Genomic DNA, 7,729 nt, shown 5'->3' with positions numbered 1-7,729 from the left:
GACAATTTCAGATAAATAGCCAAAGCTTGTACAGATTATCAGCAGGGCTAAAGCTCACAATGTGTGTAAGGCTTATTAGAAGTGTTCAAAATAACCAAAAGGAGGGTAGTTTTGTGTGTGTGTGTGTGTGTGTTTTGCTGTGTTCAGGAAATGGTAGGTTCACGTTGTGAAGGACAGAGAAGTGTTAGCAGGTGACAGGGAGCAGACAGGATTGCTTCAGTCTTCTCACACAATGGAAACTGAACTTGACCTCATAAAAGCAGATTAAGTGATAAATGGACAGAGTTGCATCCCAAGATAAGTGAAGAGGTGATAAAGGAAGCCTTAGCCCATTGAAACTAATTCAAGTCTTCAGCACCTGGTGAATTGCACACTAGGGTACTAAAGGAACTTGCAGATATTATGTCAGTGGTTAGTTACACTTTTTGGAAAATCTTCGAGAACCACAAGCCTGGAAGTGGGCAGATGTTTATTTAATAAATTTCTATACCGCTTTATATTTTTAAGAAAAATCTCAAAGTGGTTTACAGCATATTAAATCAATAAAACATAAATAAGACAGTCTGAAGAAAGTCAAGTGTAGAGAATAAAGTTAAAGCAACATAACAGAAAACTTAAATATTATCATAAAGATTTCAAAATAGAACATTACAAAGCAGATCAAGTACAGAATACATATTTAACATAGTAGAGCTGGTGAGTGTGGGCCCTGCCCCCTAGGCCAGGTGGAAAGGGCCTTGCAGGGAGCGGCCTTCACGCCCCACAGCCGGGCGATGTTCCTCCGGCCTCATGAGGAGCCTCTTCAGTGGGGCTGGTGAGTGTAGGCCTCACCCCCCTAGGCCAGGTGGAAAGGGCCTTGCAGGGAGCGGCCTTCACGCCCCACAGCCGGGCGATGTTCCTCCATCCTTATGAGGAGCCTCTTCAGTGGGGCTGGTGAGTGTGGGCCCTGCCCCCTAGGCTAGGTAGAAAGGGCCTTGTAGGGAGAGGCCTCCACACCTCGCAGCTGGGCGATGTTCCTATAGTTGGAGCGCTACAACTCAAACTTTTGACCAGGACTGCTGTGAACATTTTTTGATCTTGATTCAGGAGATAAAAAGGCAAAAGGAATTGAAACCGTTACTTTATTTTATCTGGGTTTGGGAATTAATCCAATACAAAAATGTTTCCCTGTACCTGGCACATCAACACCTCTTCATATTGTGTTAAATAATATTTCCAATTTCGGAATTGAAAAGTCTTTGATTTTGATTTTGATTTAAAAAAATAAAAGCAAGAAAGACAATTTTCTACCTGCGATCCCTTGGGAGATGTTTGTTGATGGTGCCACTTTCAATTACAACTGGGTAGAAATTATGGGAGGAACAAGAACATCTTATTATAGGGAAAGGGAAGAGCATAGACACTGCCCCCCCAAGAAAAACTGGCTATGGGAGGCTCAGGAGAATCTCCAGAAAAGCACACAGTGGAGGAGAATTTCCCGTCTCCCACTCAGTGAAGAATTCGAACTCAGGCTGCAGAGTCTACCAAAATCTTTAATGCTCAGATCAGTGTGATACATGGGCAAAATGCCATTCAAAGGCACAGCAGGTGCTACACATAGCAAAGCAAGCAAAGACATTGATCCAGGAACGACATATACCCCAACTTAAGAGCTAACTCTTCTTAAGCCCCCTCCCCAATAAAATATTTGAAGGGGCTGGGACCCCCCCAAAAAGTTGATGGGTATTGCCATTCAAATGGGGGGTGCGCCATGTCATGTGATTGATTATGGAGGGTGGTGCTTACTGCCCCCCCCCCAATATTTTATTCAAGTTGGTACCCCAGCAACCCTGTTATTAGGGACTGGGGTGGGCACTAATACACATTTGTATCCACTGTATTAATGGGCTGAGGGACTTTTTTATGTGTCCTTATGACCAACAGGTGGTGGAAGGAGCGAGCCAAATTCTAGTGAGTGAGACTGTCCCTGGCTATAGTACTGGTTTTAGCCCTCTCACTGGTCAGAGGTGAAGGAGCTAATGAGCAGAGGGATTAGGAGGGTGAAATATACTCGAGTCAAGTAGTGATTTCACACTCTTTATTGCAGCTTGAAAAACAGCAAATGAATTTCCCCTCAAACCTCAGGCTTATTTACATTATTTACACAATGAGTCCCATCTGATTGGTTGATTATGTTTCCCTCCTGGAGCCTGATTGGGCTGCTACTGCAGGCCAATCAGTTGTTGCATCCTAGGACCCTACCAGCCTAATAGGCTGATTAACTTCTTCCTGGGATCTGATTGGGCTGCTCCTGCAGGCCAATCCAGTTGTTGCATTCTAGGATCCTACCTGCCTATTGTTCTAGGATCCAAGCTTAGTACATAACAGAGAGGGAGGCTGGGGGAATAGGTTTAAAATGGAAACTAAAACCAGCTTAGGTTAGATTTCTTTTCAAAACTATAACTAGTATTTTTTTTTTAAGTAAACAAAGGAATTGTAAGGCACAGAAAAATTATTATTTACAACTTTAAAAAGAGATACAAGGGAAAACTAAGAAATGAAAGAATGTGAGGGGCGAAATCAAGTTTATTTACCTTTCAGCCAACAAGTCTTTGGATGTGAAAAGGAGCACAGGAAATGACGGTAGGTGGGTATGAAGTCTGCTTCAAGCAGATTGAAGAATAAATACAGAAAATAGAAGGCTGGGATTTCTGTTGCCGAAGTTGTTGTTTGTTTGTTTGTTTGTTTGTTTGTTTTCTATACCGCCCTATACTCGAAGGTCTCAGGGCTGTTCACATAAAATATCAAATACACAAAATCAAAACAATAACAACCCAATAACCCCACCCCCCAAAAAGAGCCAGCATTTTTAAAAGGGTATAGGATGTAGATCAGGTCAGGCAAAGGCCTTGGTGCCTAAAGTATATAGTGAAGGCGCCAGGCAAACCTCACTGGGGAGAGCATTCCACAGGTGGGGAGCCACTGCAGAGAAGGCCTCTTCTTGTGTTGCCACCCTCTGGACCTCACATGGGTGAGGCACACAAATAAGGGCCTCAGAAGATGATCTCAGGGTCTGGGTAGGTTCATATGGGAAGAGGCTTTCCTTGAAGTATTGTGGTCCTGAGCTGTTTAAGGCTTTATAGGTCAACACCAGCACTTTGAATTGGTCCCAGAAACTAATTGGTAGCCAGTGCAGTTGGACCAGGATTGATGTAATATGCTCAAACCATCTTGCTGCAGTGAGCAACCTGGCCACTGTATTCTGCACCAGCTGAAGTTTCCGAACCTTCATCAAAGGCAGCCCTATGCATAACGCATTGCAGTAATCTAACCTTGAGGTTACCAGAGCATAGACAACAGTAGTTAGGCTATCCCTGTCCAGATAGAGGTGTAGCTGGGCCACCAGCCGAAGCTAATGGAAGGCACTCTGGGCCACTGAGGTGATCTAAGCCTCAGGCAACAGCAAAGGATCCAGGAGCACCCCCAAGCTACAAACCTACTCCTTCAGGGGCGGTGTAACCCCATCCAGAGCAGGGTTAAACAACATGGGGGATAGAATTGAGCCCTACGGAAACCCTGTTGGAGGTTCCACGGGGCTGAAAGTAACACCCTCCGGGAGCAAGCATCCAAGTAGGACTGGAACCACCACAAAGCGGTGCCACCCACTCCTAGTTCAGAGAGTTGCTCCAGAAGGATACTGTGGTCAATGGCAGCGAAAGCCGCTGAGAGGTCGAGAAGAATTAACAGGGACATGTTTCCCTTGTCTCTCTCTTGACAGGTCATCACACAGGGTGACTAAGACAGTTTCTGTGCCAAAACCAGGCCTAAACCCTGATTGAAATGGATCCAGAAAATCAGCTTCTTCCAAGAACACCTGGATCAGGTCTGCGACCATTCGCTCCAGAACTTCGCTGCAGAAGTTAGTAAAACCAAGATTGGGAAGATTTTAACATAGGTAAGACTTAGAAGTGAGAAGGGTAGGTGGATCCGGGGGGGCGGGGGAGGCTGTGCATGTGATAAAGAGCAAAGCAGAGGGGGAGAAGACAACATAGTTCCTTTTAATTTTATGTTATCTCAGGTTGCCTTGTTGACAAAAATGCTTTGCAGACATTTTGTGATACCTTCTTGGGGACTATAGATAAGCTCCTTTGCTGATGGGCAGAACTTCATTTTATTTATAATGTGGCTTCCAAGGAATAGAATAACAAACCCTCTTGAGCAGCTGGCTTAAAAGTGGTGGCATTTGGCATATGAAGCTAGGAAGAGGCATTGTTGTTGTTGTTGTTGTTGTTGTTGTTGTTGTTGTTAATACCCCACCCTTTTCCCTGATGGGAATCAAGGCAACTGACAAGCATTCCAGGAGCCACTTCAGACTGGTGAAGTTAGAACAGAATGAAGGCACGAAAACTATTGAACAAGAAAAGAGTTGGAAGCCACTAGGATCAAGAATTGGTTCTGGGGGAAGCAAAAAAAGGAGGAAATAACTGAGAAAGCCAAAAGAAGCAGCAGCAAAAAGCAACCAACTAAGGGTGAGAGTATTATATACCTAATTGTAGTTACTGGGCAACTGCAGAAAAGGCTCACCAAAATATTGTTGAGTTTTTATTCCTTCAGATGTGTATAAATCCAGTAGGATCCAAACCATGTTTGGATCCTCACAAGCACTTCTGCTCCCAAGGTAATACATTTAGAATAGCCATTTTAAAATCTGATGCATCAAACTGCTTCCTTTGTCTTCTAACAGTTGCCTTGCGGATTTCAGTGTGTAAAAAACAAATAAGGCATTTTGAGGATGAACCTACTGATAGCAATGGTAGAGGCGGCTTGGTAGAGGCATTGGAGTGAGTATCCAGATTCTAGAGGTTTTCACCATTTTTGGCCATTTAAAAGCAAAACTTCAGACATGCTAAAGTCCAGCAAACGTTTAAGCACATACAAATTCATAATTAGTAGGAATGAGCCTTGACCATATTTTCCTGTACATAAAGGGCAGAAAACTTTGTCTGCTAATGGTAAGGCTAAAATATTTGAAACTCTCTGGCCATTTTCACTCATACATAAGAGGGTGGCTGAACGTTCCACTAACGACCAGAGGGGTAATGTGGGGCACACAAGATAAGGCTGAAATGACTGCGGAAATAGTTGAAAGCTTATGAATCCTGACTGGTCATTTTCACTCGTAAATAAGAGGGTGGCTGATTGTTCCACTAATGACCAGATGGGGCACGCAAAATCATAACAACCCACATTAGTGAAACATTTTGGAATAGAGATCTGTACCCCTTTATCCTGTAGATAAAGGAGGCATGTAGCTCCCAATTTTCTTTGCCTGGGGTTCAAATAGGGCTGTTTAATGCGGGAAACACGATCCATTAACGCTGAGACTTTATTAGAAATTTGATTTGACCAAAATGGTATGACTAGCTATTTGGTGAAAACTTGCATAGCTGCTGGGTTTCCTGTATTTTAGAGAGTTGGACTAGGTGACCCCAGGGTCTCTTCCAACCCTGTGGATCTGTGGCTGTATGGAAGGAAATGTGTCTGCGAGGATTGGAGTGGGTATTTAGCGGTTTCCACCATTTTGTCAGCCATTTGTAAGCAAAACTTCAAACATGCTAAAGTCCAGCAAACCTTTAAGCACATACAAATTCATAATTAGTAAGAATGAGCCTTGACCATATTTTCCTGTACATAAAGGGCAGAAAACTTTGTCTGCTAATGGTAAGGCTGAAATGATTGAGGAAATATTTGAAACTCTCTGGCCATTTTCACTCATCCATAAGAGGGTGGCTGAATGTTCCACTAATGACCAGATGGGGCACGCAAAATCATAACAACCTACATTTGTGAAACATGTTGGAATAGAGATCTGTACTCCTATATCCTGTAGATAAAGGAGGCATGTAGCTCCCAATTTTCTTTGCCTGGGGTGCAAATATTTGAAACTCTCTGGCCATTTTCACTCATACATAAGAGGGTGGCTGAACGTTCCACTAATGACCAGATGGGTGTGGTGGGGCTCACAAGATAAGGCTGAATTGACTGAGAAGTTATTGAAAGCTTAGGAATCCTCACTGGCCATTTTCACTCGTAAATAAGAGGGTGGCTGAACGTTCCACTAATGACCAGATGGGGCACGCAAAATCATAACAACCCACATTAGTGAAAGATTTTGGAACAGAGATCTGTACCCCTTTATCCTGTAGATAAAGGAGGCATGTAGCTCCTAATTTTCTTTGCCTGGGGTGCAAATATTTGAAACTCTCTGGCCATTTTCACTCATACATAAGAGGGTGGCTGAACGTTCCACTAATGACCAGAGGGGTGTGGTGGGGCTCACAAGATAAGGCTGAATTGACTGCGAAAATAGTTGAAAGCTTATGAATCCTGACTGGCCATTTTCACTCGTAAATAAGAGGGTGGCTGAACGTTCCACTAATGACCAGATGGGGCACGCAAAATCATAACAACCCACATTTGTGAAACATTTTGGAATAGAGATCTGTACCCCTTTATCCTGTAGATAAAGGAGGCATGTAGCTCCCAATTTTCTTTGCCTGGGGTTCAAATAGGGCTGTTTAATGCGGGAAACACGATCCATTAACGCTGAGACTTTATTAGAAATTTGATTTGACCAAAATGGTATGACTAGCTATTTGGTGAAAACTTGCATAGCTGCTGGGTTTCCTGTATTTTAGAGAGTTGGACTAGGTGACCCCAGGGTCTCTTCCAACCCTGTGGATCTGTGGCTGTATGGAAGGAAATGTGTCTGCGAGGATTGGAGTGGGTATTTAGCGGTTTCCACCATTTTGTCAGCCATTTGTAAGCAAAACTTCAAACATGCTAAAGTCCAGCAAACCTTTAAGCACATACAAATTCATAATTAGTAAGAATGAGCCTTGACCATATTTTCCTGTACATAAAGGGCAGAAAACTTTGTCTGCTAATGGTAAGGCTGAAATGATTGAGGAAATATTTGAAACTCTCTGGCCATTTTCACTCATCCATAAGAGGGTGGCTGAATGTTCCACTAATGACCAGATGGGGCACGCAAAATCATAACAACCTACATTTGTGAAACATGTTGGAATAGAGATCTGTACCCCTATATCCTGTAGATAAAGGAGGCATGTAGCTCCCAGTTTTCTTTGCCTGGGGTGCAAATATCTGAAACTCTCTGGCCATTTTCACTCATACATAAGAGGGTGGCTGAACGTTCCACTAATGACCAGATGGGTGTGATGGGGCTCACAAGATAAGGCTGAATTGACTGAGAAGTTATTGAAAGCTTAGGAATCCTCACTGGCCATTTTCACTCGTAAATAAGAGGGTGGCTGAACGTTCCACTAATGACCAGATGGGGCACGCAAAATCATAACAACCCACATTAGTGAAAGATTTTGGAACAGAGATCTGTACCCCTTTATCCTGTAGATAAAGGAGGCATGTAGCTCCCAATTTTCTTTGCCTGGGGTGCAAATATCTGAAACTCTCTGGCCATTTTCATTCATACATAAGAGGGTGGCTGAACGTTCCACTAATGACCAGAGGGGTGTGGTGGGGCTCACAAGATAAGGCTGAATTGACTGAGAAGTTTAAGCACATACAAATTCATAATTAGTAAGAATGAGCATTGACCATATCTTCCTGTACATAAAGGGCAGAAAACTTTGTCTGCTAATGGTAAGGCTGAAATGACTGAGGAAATATTTGAAACTCTCTGGCCATTTTCACTCATACATAAGAGGGT

At 43.2% G+C, this 7,729-nt stretch overlaps 1 long non-coding RNA gene across 1 annotated transcript; it reads left to right on the top strand.

Moving 5' to 3' along the window:
* Nucleotides 1-2,924: 2,924 nt before the first annotated feature.
* Nucleotides 2,925-5,071, top strand: LOC307208366. Its single transcript, XR_013835122.1, has 3 exons — nt 2,925-3,056; nt 3,758-3,934; nt 4,320-5,071. It is a non-coding gene; the product is annotated as an uncharacterized lncRNA (long non-coding RNA).
* Nucleotides 5,072-7,729: the final 2,658 nt, after the last annotated feature.

Source organism: Podarcis cretensis (genome assembly GCF_951804945.1).
Source record: "Podarcis cretensis genome assembly, chromosome: Z".
NCBI classification, from domain to species: domain Eukaryota; kingdom Metazoa; phylum Chordata; class Lepidosauria; order Squamata; family Lacertidae; genus Podarcis; species Podarcis cretensis.
This window is presented reverse-complemented; position numbering and strand designations above follow the sequence as displayed.